Source organism: Onthophagus taurus, chromosome 10 (genome assembly GCF_036711975.1).
Source record: "Onthophagus taurus isolate NC chromosome 10, IU_Otau_3.0, whole genome shotgun sequence".
NCBI lineage: Eukaryota > Metazoa > Arthropoda > Insecta > Coleoptera > Scarabaeidae > Onthophagus > Onthophagus taurus.
Window position 1 is genome coordinate 3,018,305 of NC_091975.1, and position 13,053 is coordinate 3,031,357.

Genomic DNA, 13,053 nt, shown 5'->3' on the forward strand with positions numbered 1-13,053 from the left:
ACGGTGAAGCTATCGGCCACAGGCGATCATCGATAACGAACGATAGCCGACGCCGCGAAAGCTTGACGTGATGAACAAGCGAAAACTCACCCATTCTGTGTCGCTCTCGACGGCAGTATAACTAATGAACAATCAAAAAATCTAAAAAAAAAGAGGTGTATATCACGTGTACTATAACAAAAATAAACAATCTTAAAGAGTGATTCAAATTACATCAAATTAAAAAATAAATATTTCAGTAAGCTTTGATTGTAATAAATTAGTAAAAAAATTTATGTCACAAGTCATCGTCAATTTATTATAATCAAAATCGTTTTAAGATAATATTTTTTTCCGGACATAAAAAAATCATAAGTGAGGTGATATGCCAGCCAAGTGGCGTCCGAGTATACCAATACTGCTAATTGGTGCATTCTTGGGTGTTGAACAACGACACTTGGTAAAGTTGGCAGAAGACATTGACTTTTCCGGTAAACAACAACAAAGGTTTATACCCGAACATGCTCAAGAATGTCCCGATGACCAAGTCGATAATAACCTGGTGAAAACTTGTGGTCCCATCATCTCAAAGTATTCGTTCTTGTAATTTTGAATCATGCCTCTCCTCACTCTGGGACAATTTATTAAATTACTGAGCGTTATCAATGTCGTTCTAAGTATTTTAGCTACGGGAATTGGTGTCGTTGAGATAGGTCACAAGTTTAAAAGAAGAGTTCCGATGTATCAAGCCGATGTTGTTGGTCGTTCCAATAAATCTTTTGACAAGTTGAAAATAAAACACTATAATAGTGGTTTCAAGAAAACTCAAAACGTTCGGGATAAATTATCGAAAAGATTCCATTTGGATAAAAAACATAAACATAAAATGAATTTGGCAAAACGGATTCCTTTTGATAATATTATTGACAAATACTATGAGATGAAATACGGCGTTTCAAACCAAATTATATCTAACAAAAGGTAGTTTTAATAAATTGTGATCTTGTGGGAAATATATGTATATTCGTTTAATTTTATTTTATAAATTCCAAATTGTTTTATTATTATTATAAAGCTTTGTTTTGATTTAAACAGAATCGAGGTATTAGCTCTAAACATTGAAACGCTCTTATTTAATATTGCATGAATTGTTCAATAACATTCCACAAATGTGATTGAAATAATTTCTACCTCAAAAATCAAAAGGGCACAAATAAAAATTGTTTTTTACGTTTTTTTTTAACCAGAGAATATGAAATGGAGTGACACCAAAAATAGGGAATAAAAGTTCTGTTTCGGAGTACGTGTAAAACGTAATAAGCGCAATTTGCGCTGCTAATTAGTCAGTAGTAAAGGCTATGAAGCGAACAACGACATGGTTCGTACGAACGAATGATCAATGAAATATAAAATGAGGGTTGAGTTGAAAACAGCGCAAAAGAGATTCGCGTCATTTGAAAGAGGGGTAAAATCACAGGGGGTTGATTAATGCAAACCACCGCAACTAGTAAATTAAAGTCCGTGAATTTCCCCCGAAAATACGCATTAAATATTAATTTGGGGAGGAAGGTTACGTTCTAGATAAATAGCCAGTTCGCTGGGTCAGGTTCGTAATTTATGTTCTTTGGGGAAGAAAATTTATGTTTTAGTCGAGAGTTTTAAAAAGATCACGAACAAATTTAGAAAAAAGAAAAATATTTTGATATGATTTGTTTGCGAAGGAGTACTTTAAATGGAATCGTTTAGTTTAGGTTCTCGTAATCTTAAAAAAAATTATCTCTCAACCGAAAATTCGGAACAATAAAAAGGTTTATGTTACATTGTTAGGGAGGCACGTACCATAATAAGGTCTCTCTACCAAGGGAAATTCCATAATCGTAAAATGAAACATCTCAATAAAAGAATTTCGACAATTTCGTCAAGTTTTATGACTCCATCCGTACATAAAACACCTCAAGTTATAGCTTACGTAATTGTACAATATACCTGAAGTGTATTTTTTGGTCTGTTTATTATTATTTTGGAAAAATCATGATTCATGTGGTACATTGCAAAAATCTTACTTGTTGAAGACAAGGGCGAAGAACTAAGGAGTCCAGCTTACTTTCTAGTACTCATAAGGACTGCTAAAAAGTAAAAATTATTTCAGCCAGATTTATTTTGAAATCCAGAAGCATTTAAGCGGGATCTTTCTCGCTTAACCAATACTGGAAATTGGGCAGCAACCGCAAGGTGTCAACACCCGGTGGGGTGTTCCTCATTCTTTGAAGATGTTTTTTAGCATGTTTTGAAGTTCGTGATGAAGACAGTAATATTACGGTATTATACAGAGTTTGTATGCTCAACTTGGTCAGTGTAGAATTTAATCCTCTTTTATCAACTTTCTGCACATTTCGCTCATATATAATTCTTATATATAAAAAAGTTGAGTTTTTATAATTGTAGAAAATTAAAATTTAATTTATTAGTATTAAACCATATGAGATATTAATAGCTAATTACTTAGAACATACTGATATTACCCGGAAAATGTAAACATTAGTTACCCCCATCTTATATCTAACGAATTGCCCGTCAGAATTCGCTTCAATAAATCATCCCTCCCTCATAAGAATTTCTTCAGCAGCACATAATCTGGGGGGATCCACCGACAGGTTGCGTGACAGGCTAATATTTAGCGGCAATCCGGATATTGTACTTCATCAACGCGATATGCTCGACGAGCGAAACACGAACCTCGAAGCTTCAGCTACAATTACAACAGCCCGCTGTTGTTGACGAGCTATAAAATTGAATTTCCAAACCCTATCTTGCTTACCTAGCCTACTTCTTTAACTCTTCGTTGTTGTTCTGTTCGTAGTTGATGGGGGGGTTTGTTCGTTGAATCGATTTCGATGTAATTAAGTGCATTTACAGTTTAAGAAGATTTTATGGGAAATCGTTAAAGTTTATATTGATTAAATTAATTATGCATCGTATAGATGGGTATTTTGAGCAATAACCTATATATAGCTAAAACATAACTTAATTCCATCGAGAGAATATGACCAGGTCGAGCAAGCTTAACCGTCGAGGGAGTTGAAAATTAATTAGTGCCATAATGGGGGTTCCATTAAGTTAATTCTCGACTGGCAGGTGGGGAACTCTCTGTGCGTGTCGATAGATTAAATTTTTACGAGACCCAAAGGACCTCCATTGGGATTAGCGACGATAAAGTTTCAGACCGGATCGGATTATTTTATTAAAACTTCTCGCCGCGTTCCAAGAAAAATAAACACTAGACAGGCGAAAGAAGTTTATAAGTCGGAATAAATCGACACGGTTTGGCAGTTCGGTGTCAATTCGTTTTTCGATTCTTCTTCGACCTTTTAGGGCACACACATCGACGTTTTCCGTTTGATACAATACAGGTCGGTTTTCGAAGGTCTTATTATGTAGGTGGCGTCGCGACGACGACGCCGCGACGTGAATAGCATCCCAATCACCTATTCAAATACGGCTTAGCCTCGGGCGTATATTGTAACATCAATCCAAGAAAACAAACAAAAAAAAATAGATTTTTATTAAAAAATAAAAAAAAAATAGTTGAAAATTGTTGAGCAGTTGTAGTCATAGCAAAGCTGGGTTTCGTTTTTTTTTGTCGTATAAAGTTCGTCCCCAATCGTGTCGACTGAAAGAGAGTCGGGTTTACATCCGCTTCCGGGCATCCCGGGTGCCGTGCAGGGAATAATCCGTGTACGGCTGCTTGAAACAGGATTTGGACGGACGGTCAGCCCCGGTAAAGTCGTGTCCGATACGTAAAAACGAACAAAACTAGCAAACGCCGTCGTCGTCGTCGCCGTCGGAACGTTACTGCTACTAAAAGCCACCCCACTTTACTACCGGGATAGAGTAATTAAATTACACCCAGACTTCCGGTAGAAACTTCGAATCGAAAGACTTTTCTTTCTTTTACACTCGCCAAGTAACATGAACTCTTTCATTTGACTAAAATGATTCCGGTAAGATTTTTGACTGAATTATTAATGATTATTTAAACACGAAATCTAATTCTCCATTAACATTCTCCACGAGGAATAAGAATTGAATTGTCGTGCAAACATGGAATTATCGTCCTAACGAGGAGTGGACGCTCTCTGTAACTACATCCTCACCCCCAAGGGGTAGTTCTACGGCGAGGCCATCCTCTCTAATTTCCACGCTCTATTTGAACTGGTTAAACGCCGTATTGGGTTATTATGTTCGAAGAAACGTGATTCTATTCTCCGGGAAAATTCTCTTTCGCGATTGCAGGCGAGATGCGCCCATTGTAAACGACCAACAGAAGAGAAAATGCTTTTCTATTTCTTTCCACCGCAAAAAGATAGAATAAAAGAACCTTTAGATTGTGTCTGGTTTTAATGGACGTAAAGATATCTAAATCTATAGCAAAAGAAAAATTTATCTCTTAAGATCAATTTATTAAATTGTGTGTCCAAAAACAAATTTGCTTGGACTAACTTTTAATTCATGGTGTTGTTGTGGCTAAAGGTGCTATTTCACCAAATGGGATGTTCTTTGATCTAGCGAGCTTATGGCGAGTTATGGCCACCAAGTTGGCCTTCCAGGAAATTTGATCAGGAGTTATGCGTTGTTATTAAAGCTGAATTCGCAATTTTTGTCAGAAGCTTAGCTTCTGTGCAGGCAAGCACATAAAACATGAACTCGAGATGGAGAGGAATTGACTTTGACATTATATGTTCCTAAGTATGCGAAAGCAGATTACAACTTTGAAAATGCAAACCACTTTTGCGCTTATAATGTGGCACCCAGATGGAGACACTGAAGCAAATAGTTGGCCAATACTTATATATGAAGTAAAAGAACCAGGTAAAATCTTGCCTTTCTGAGATTTACTGACAGAAAGTTACTGTTGACGTTAATACTGATTTCTATACTTACTCTGGGAGGTGGAACGCACAAAAGAAACTGCTAAGAAAAGAAAAGAAGGAAATAGATAGCACCTCGTTACACCGATTGTAATAGTTGTGTCCAAATATATTGAGTTTTCAGCAAAATTTAAACATTGATCCATAACAAAACTCGAATTTATTAATGAATTACGTTAACAAGATTAAAAATAAATAAAAACCACATCTCAACAAACAAACTTGCGTAAACAACTAATTTAATTATGAATCTATGTGTAGCATCACCCTGATATAAGAACGTCTGATGTAGATTAAAAGCTTAATATTGCGGTTTAATTATTCAACGTCGAATCGAAATTCAGATTTATCATTATCGATAAACCAATAAATGATTGTTACCGAGGACAAACAATGACACACGGTGACCCGAACCCGGTGTTTTGGCTTGGTAAATAATTAACTAGGTTACCACACAGTCATTCTCTATGGACGTGTAATCCCGGTTTTGATGAAAACTGACGGGAAAATCGGTGAATCAGGGAAAAAGGAATTAATCTGTGACGAAACATAGCATTGTTTTTATTTAATTAGATTAAATAAGATTAAAGTGATTAATATAAAGTATTCTATAATAATATTTACCATTAAAAGATTGAGTTAACAGTAAAGTTGAGAGAGTTCTAAAAGTCTCTTGTCGTCAAGTTTTTGTTCACTAAAACCCTTCGGTTTCAATCGAAAGGGTTGCAAAGTAAAGCTTGGTCCGCTGTTCACGCGACGTCATCGGTGGGGGAAATTGGGAAAGTTGGTTATTGTCTAGGAGTGACGTGACAAGTCCCGAAACTTTCCGGAATGTTACTTACGGCAGCCCCGGAGCGACTTCTCTTAAGTCCGAGTCGGCGGGGGGGTCCTCGTAAATTCCAAAGTTTTAGAGAGTCGAGAAGCTCGCGGGGGCGGTGTCTCCCCTCTGACCGTTAACCTTGATTAGCGACGCCGTACGTAATCCGTTTTTTATAACGGGGTTACGGCCGGAGTGTCGAGATTGTTCCCCAGGATTAAGGGATTTTCGAGCTGGATCTTTACACGAAATTTACTCTCGCTAACGAACAGGATCTTTTATTTAGTACTGACAACTTTATTAGGGTACTTAAATGAAAATTTAAAAAAAAATTTAGAATACGAGGTGTGTAAATTAAGTAATGATACTGATTTTTTTCACCGAAAAAACAAATCAGCATGCTTTTGATCGACTTGCTCATTCTTCCATGCTTTGGCGATTGGTCTCCGGCTCGTACTCAAACATCTAAGACTCATCTCCAGTATTGACACGTTCCAGAAAATGGGGATCATTTTCAATCGATTCCAAGAAGTCTCTTCTGATGTCCTTTTGGTCTTGCGAAAGGTTTTTTGGAACCACTTTTGCGCAAATTTTTCTCATCCCCAATTCATTGGTCAAAATTTGATGAACGGTGGTGTGAGTCAAATTTAATTCTTCCCCGATCATTCTAACTGTCAACCGACGAACTGAATTCACAAGATCCCGGATTCTGGACATTTTCATCGGTTCTTGAAAATTGCCTTGCACCAAATGACTTTAGCTAGTTCAATCTCGTACTGACATGTTCACCTGCCGCTTCTCCAAGTCCTGCGTCCCAAGTGTTGCCAGATCGAATGCTACGTTGCCAATGTCATTACTTAATTTACACACCGCGTATTTCAAAATAAATATGAAAAATGTCTCTACGTGTTATGAAGGTAAAGAACGAGAATTCGCATTGGATGGAACGAAAGGTCGAACTTTTAGCGCAGTTGAATTGCCCAAACGCGACATTTTCCCTACCATTACTTTTACAAGAAGGGCGTCTCGGTGCTGGGCGTCGAGATAAATCTAGCGACAGCTGAGAGCCGGCATCAAAATATCTTCAAAATGTCTTCAAGAAGACATTCGACCGAAACCCGCGACGTGACTGAAAACGCTTCAGGACCGGAAGCGAGAACGAAATTTTCGTAATCTTAATATCTTTTGGTCGGAGAATTACGGGGAAGAGAATGTTGCGGTAAACGAGAAGCGTATTTTGACAGATGATGTACTTACCGGAAATAATGGCTGCAGGGGTTGTTTTAAACTTTTAGAACGGAAAGCTGAAACAAAAAAGAAAAATTATTCTCATAAATTATAATTAATTTAAATATATAACATAGTTTAACAGGTAATACGAGTAAATAAACCAAGTACTTAGAGACTAGTTTACTCATAGCTTTAAGGTCTTCCGACGATAATTAATCCGGGCAAACCGTTTATTGGGATAATCCGATCCCTTTGAGTTCTCGGTGCGTGTACGGAGGATATCCAACGGGAACGCCTATTAATTACTGATTTATAGGTGAAGTTTCCGGTTTCAGTTAACCATTACGCACTTACGAAGATTACCGTGATAAATGGTCGAGTTTAGAGTCGGCATCTCTCGAGTTTCAAGTATCAATTTTGGTGAGCCGATTAGTAACTTAAACGATTCGGTGATGGTGATGAGTTTGCAACAAAAATTTGGATTTTCTTCAACAGTTGATGGAAATAAGTTGATAAAATGAAAGCAAATAACGAAACGTCGAACTTCTCGTCGACTAACAAATGGACGTCGTTTGTAACAGCAAAGCGCATCTCTCAAATGGGCATCGGAGCTGCGGAGCTGTCGACTAATTTGAATTATCGACTTGGCATTGTTCGGTTGTCGACCATGAACTGTTGATGGATTGTTTAACTAACAGGAAATCCTATAAATTTTTCTTCTTTTAATATTACCTCATCCCGATTTTATTTTAAATTCAAACTAAAAGTAATTTGTAGAAATGTGTCGACAAATGATGGTCATAACGAAAAAGTTATGTTACGTTGGTATTAAAGAAAATCCAATAGGGTTGGGTGGAAATGTTGGATATAATGTAATATGGGCGAGAGCTTTAGGTTAGTACGCCGCCAAATGCTGTCCTAAAATCATTGGGAACACCCGCTCCCGGTTGACAATAATAACGTCGATAAACGGGGGATGAAATATTAGAGAATTAAGCGAGAAAGAGAAAGAGAGTAAAGAGAACGACCCAGAAAGCGTCGTAGTCGGAGGACGTCATCTCCGGACTGCAAAGTTGCGCGCGAGGGTGGCGTAATTCTTAAAGAAAACCAACCCCTTTGGTCCGCCTGGAATAAAGGGAAAATATCCCGAGGAAAATTGGGGCGAGAAAATCCTTGGGGAGAGTTCGACGAAGTTTCGGTTTCTTTCAAAAATCTTTTAAATTAATTTGTCCGAGGGGGAAAAGGAACAAAAAATCGGAGCGAAATTATGGCCTTTAATAAGTGGGGGGTTTGTTAAAAGGGCATCTTTTCTTGTCACCACCACACGGAACATAATCCAGAAGTTTATCAACCGTACATTTTATTACAAAAGAAAGAAATATCCCGGAAATTATGATTAAGCGCCATATTCCACCCGTTTATATGCGGTTATTACAAACCCAATTAATATTAATTGGATTCTATGGTCTAAATATCTAACAAAAGTCATTAATTATCGTTATAGTTAATTAATTGGGAAACTTGTATCGATCTGATTGATAGCGACTGCTAACTCATATATACTTGCCCGATTTATTTGTTTTCACAGTAATCATAACAATTAGTCTATTTAAATGCCTCGGAGAGATATAAATTATTTCGAATATATTCCAACTTATTCATTGTTTCGCAACGAAAATGAAACCGGAAAACTAAACAAAAGGATCCTTTCACATGAACTCTTGTAATCATTTTAAAATAGAAAATAATAATCTTGAGAATAATAGATTTTTTATTTAATTAAAAAATTATAACTCAAAAATTAAAAGGTATTTTCAAAAATGGAGTGTACCGTTAAAAAGGTGGCGCTTTTATTAATAAATAATCCAACTTTCAGAATGATTGCATTTAGAATCGATTTTTTATGATTTTTTTAGTAACGTTCCACAAAATGTATCTCATAATGTACGATTCTGTTTAAGAATTTTTATCTCAAAAATTAAACGAATTTTTTAAAATCGGATTTCACCATGATAAAATAAATAATTTTCTTTATATAACTCGAAATTATCACAATATTCCAGAAAAATGAGAATTTTTTAATGTTATCGAAAAATAATTGTTGTCGTTGATTCTCAATTTTAAAACATTATAACTCAAAAACTAAAAGTTATTTTCAAAAACGGATTTTACCATTAAAAAGGTGAAACTTTTCTTAAATAATAATCCAATTTTCAGAATGATTGCATTTAAAATCGATTTTTTATGATTTTTCTGACAATATACGATTGTTATTAATCTTTTTTAATTACATTAACAATACAACATTTCACAAAATAATTACCACATCGGGTTTAATATTAGATCCAAAATAGCAATAACTGGAATCCATAAAACATAATGATTCAATGTAAAAGAGGCACTCAGTTACCAGGACCCGTTGTTCGTTTCCATTAATTCATCAATATCGATGAAATGCACCCGAATATAATACTCGGCGGTTGTAAATATTATCCAGCTACATTATGGGAACAACGTGCATTGAATTATGGCGTTTGAAAAGCTCCGGGATATTTCGGGTATAGATTTGATGGCCCGGATGACACTACAATATTGATAAATTAATTCGACTATAAATTAATAGTGATGATAAATTTTGATTTAGATTGATGGGAAAAGAAAAATAGATAAAAATTAAAATAAATGGTGCAACAAAAGATTTTCCACCGTTACGCACCGTTACTTCTCAAGAAGACTTTCATTAGCATGTCTTGAATGTAGGTCAACAAAAACCCAACTTCGTCGACTTCTTGAGAAGGACATTCCAACCAATTCTCACATACCTACATATTCTTATGACGCAATCGATACGTATTACGTTTCAAGTTGAGAGGAATTTCAAATCGCAATTTTAATCGTTTCAATTAAAAGCTACTTTGTAAGTTAATCGACCTTGAAATAAACACGTTAATCTTTAACCTTTTACTTCTTATTTATACAAATGTTCTTTTTTGCTCGTTGTAGAAACGGTTTTCCAAGTGAGTAATCTTTCGAGTATTTCCTCGAGTGGATGTAAGAAATTTGTTAGAAATTGTTCAATTAGGGGGGACAGAACGAATCCTTTTGGGGGAGCGAAAATTACCTGGAAGCGAATTTTACGTGTATCGCTCTAAATTTTCTTAATGGAACTTCAAAGAACGCCTTAACGAGTCGAGTCGAGTCGTGCAATTCAGTTTTAGTTAGAAAATTAAATTTAGATGAAACAATAATGCGTTTAATCTTTAATTTCTTTTAGTCCTAGAGGTATTTGTGTCTAGAAATGAACGTTTTGGATCGTTTTACGACGATGTCGACGTGAAACCTAATCGTAAATATTCATATTTTACGTTCGCCGCCAATCCAAAAACGCATGCAAACGTCCCCATCGTAAAATTTAACGGTTATATTCAATAGCTTCCGACGTGCGCTTTACACCGAGCTGTTCATTTCTCGTTTCGGCGATCGTTTACCGCGGTTCTAGGACGTGTTTATGGGAAAAGAAACTAAAAAAGAGCCAAAAGATATACGAACCATGCGGAAAATCTGAACCAACAAAATATTACCCGTTGTAAAAAGGGATAGAAAGAAATTTTTTTATTATTTATTTTCGTGAAGGTGGAGATCAATAAAGGAAAGTTGAAATGAGAAAAGGGAATTACGAATAGTTAAACGGTGCGGCTTTCAACATGGCGCATCCGATGAAACTTCGTTTCAATAAATCTCGTTGGAAAATCCTGAATTCGATATCAGAATGGAAATTGATTTTTAAATATTCGTAGTTGCGGGGATGGTCCCCTGGTTTTCCGCCTCCACGGATTGATTAAGGAGAGTGTCCTCGGTGCAAAGGATGCAAATAACGCCCCCTTCTTCACCCGGTATCTCACCCAGGTTAAGAGACCGTGCAATCTCGGACGGAATATTTACTTTATCCGCGCTTTCACGAGACTTAAAGGACCACTCTCCATCCCTTATCGTTTCTTTTCCTTTCAATTCAATGAGCAATGATGATTCTTAAAAGACTAAATGTACCTAAAGCACAAAAACATTAAATAAAACAATATCGAGTACCTATCAGTAACATTAAAGATACTTTGAAAGTCGATAAATAATCGGGATGGATCACTCATCGAGTCAAAGTTGATTACATTCACGATACGAGCTGTTAAACTAAAACGACAAAACTAATTATTTAAATGGTTCGGCTCGTTGCGTTGCGTCGGTGGGGTTTGACCGTGCCATCCGGCTTTGTAGCCCCCTTTTGTCCACTCAAAACGCAATTAATCCCCGTTTCCAAAGCGGAAATAAATCGACACCGCGTCCGATACGAGATTCGAAACCTAAATCGAAACTTAAAATCTTCAATTATAAGAATTTCCGACGTCGTATCTAGAACAGTATGTTACAAACCAAAAAAATTTGATTAAATTGCAATTTCATACCATTACCAGCAATTTACTTTAATGAGATTAACCGAAATAATCATTGATGCATTCACCATCATTTTTTGAGTCGAATTCTTTATGCAAGCGTTTTAATGTCAACTTTAAAGACATTTACATAAAATTTTCTATTTCAAGAATGTCAAATAAACTTTGGTCGTACTTCTACTCTCTATATTTCTACGTATAATCAAATAAAATTTGAAATGAACTACCATATGACCGGATATGTCTAGAAATACGATGGAAGATGAAAGCGATTCGAATGCAACGAGTACAACTCAGTTCCTACATCTGCCTTTTCAGCGAGAACGTTTCCACGTAAATGCAAGCGTTCAAACAAAAAGAGTTCTTTGCTATGTTATCTATGTAGAAAGACGTGCATTTCTTTTTAATATTAAGGTTATTCCTATTGGGTTGAACTTGATTATTACCTGCAGTGTCCAACACCTAAAAGAGATACTAATTCCTGTAAATGGTGAAGTACTAAGTAATAGGTTTTTAATATCCGGCTAAAGCATATGACTATCCAAAGGATTAGCCATTACTGATTTTCTTGTTTCAACTCTTGATAAGGTCTTGAATGTGCCTTGAAGATCGCAGACGATGTAAAATGATGCCAGACACGAGTTAACAAATATTTATAATTATATTGCGGGATTTCAAAGATATCAAAAGGATATTAACATGATGTTAAGGTTTACCAGGGATTATGACGATATTTGCCATATTAAGATAAACGATTTGAAAAATATTTCGGACGATGTAGCAGAATTAAAAGTGTCCGAAATGATATTATTGCTAGATTTTAGAGATAATGATGTCAATTTGGCTGTCCCAAGAGATTTCAAATTGAAATTCTATAATTTATACCAATGTAAAGAGTTTAAATGATAATCCATATATGCATACGTATGTTCCAGAAAACCAAAATGAAACTTTTATTAACTCATTTTCTTTACTTTACTTTTATTTTTTATTCTCGCTCGTTCTTGTTTTCTAACCGTAATTTGAAATTCAAATTTCGGCCCTGGCAGGGAAGGAAAAAAAATCGTGCGCGCGAGAAATCCACGAAAGACAGGAGGGGGAAAAAGAGAAAATTCGATAAAAATCGCCTTAAACCGTAAATCAACGCGGGCAAGGTATTATTACATGACCGATAATCGACAAATGGCAGGATTAATTCAATTACGGGGACAGAAAATAACGGACCACGCAACGTAGTAATCAAGTATCGATTGACACAAAAGCCACTTCAATTTGTATATCAAACGAAATAACGGATTTTGAGCAAAAAAAATGATAAAACACACGTGTATTTTTTTCTTAATTCAACATGAACTGAAATGATAAAGTAAATGTGAAGACGTTTTTCTTTGAAGTGAATTTCACGGATTCTGGTCGCACACAAAAGGATGAAAAACAAGACTGAGAAAGAGAAAATGGGTTGAAACACAGAAATGATTTCTCCAAATACACAATGAAAATGTGAAATAATCTGAAAATGGCAAAAAAACATAATGAAAATACAATAACGTCACTTTGATTTTTAATTTATTAAACTCTTTTTTTGTGTAAATATATTGGAATGAACGAAATTCGGTAAACATGAAAACCATTCAATTCCGTATAAACCGACAAA

At 35.7% G+C, this 13,053-nt stretch overlaps 1 protein-coding gene across 1 annotated transcript in view; it reads right to left on the reverse strand.

Moving 5' to 3' along the window:
• The window catches only part of LOC111428213 (cadherin 87A), a 72,495-nt gene that overhangs the window by 53,648 nt on the left and 5,794 nt on the right, over positions 1-13,053 (reverse strand). Inside the window, exon 2 of the mRNA XM_071199360.1 lies at positions 6,982-7,028. The gene's annotated coding sequence lies outside the window, so the exon portion shown is untranslated. The remainder of the gene's footprint in view (positions 1-6,981; positions 7,029-13,053) is intronic.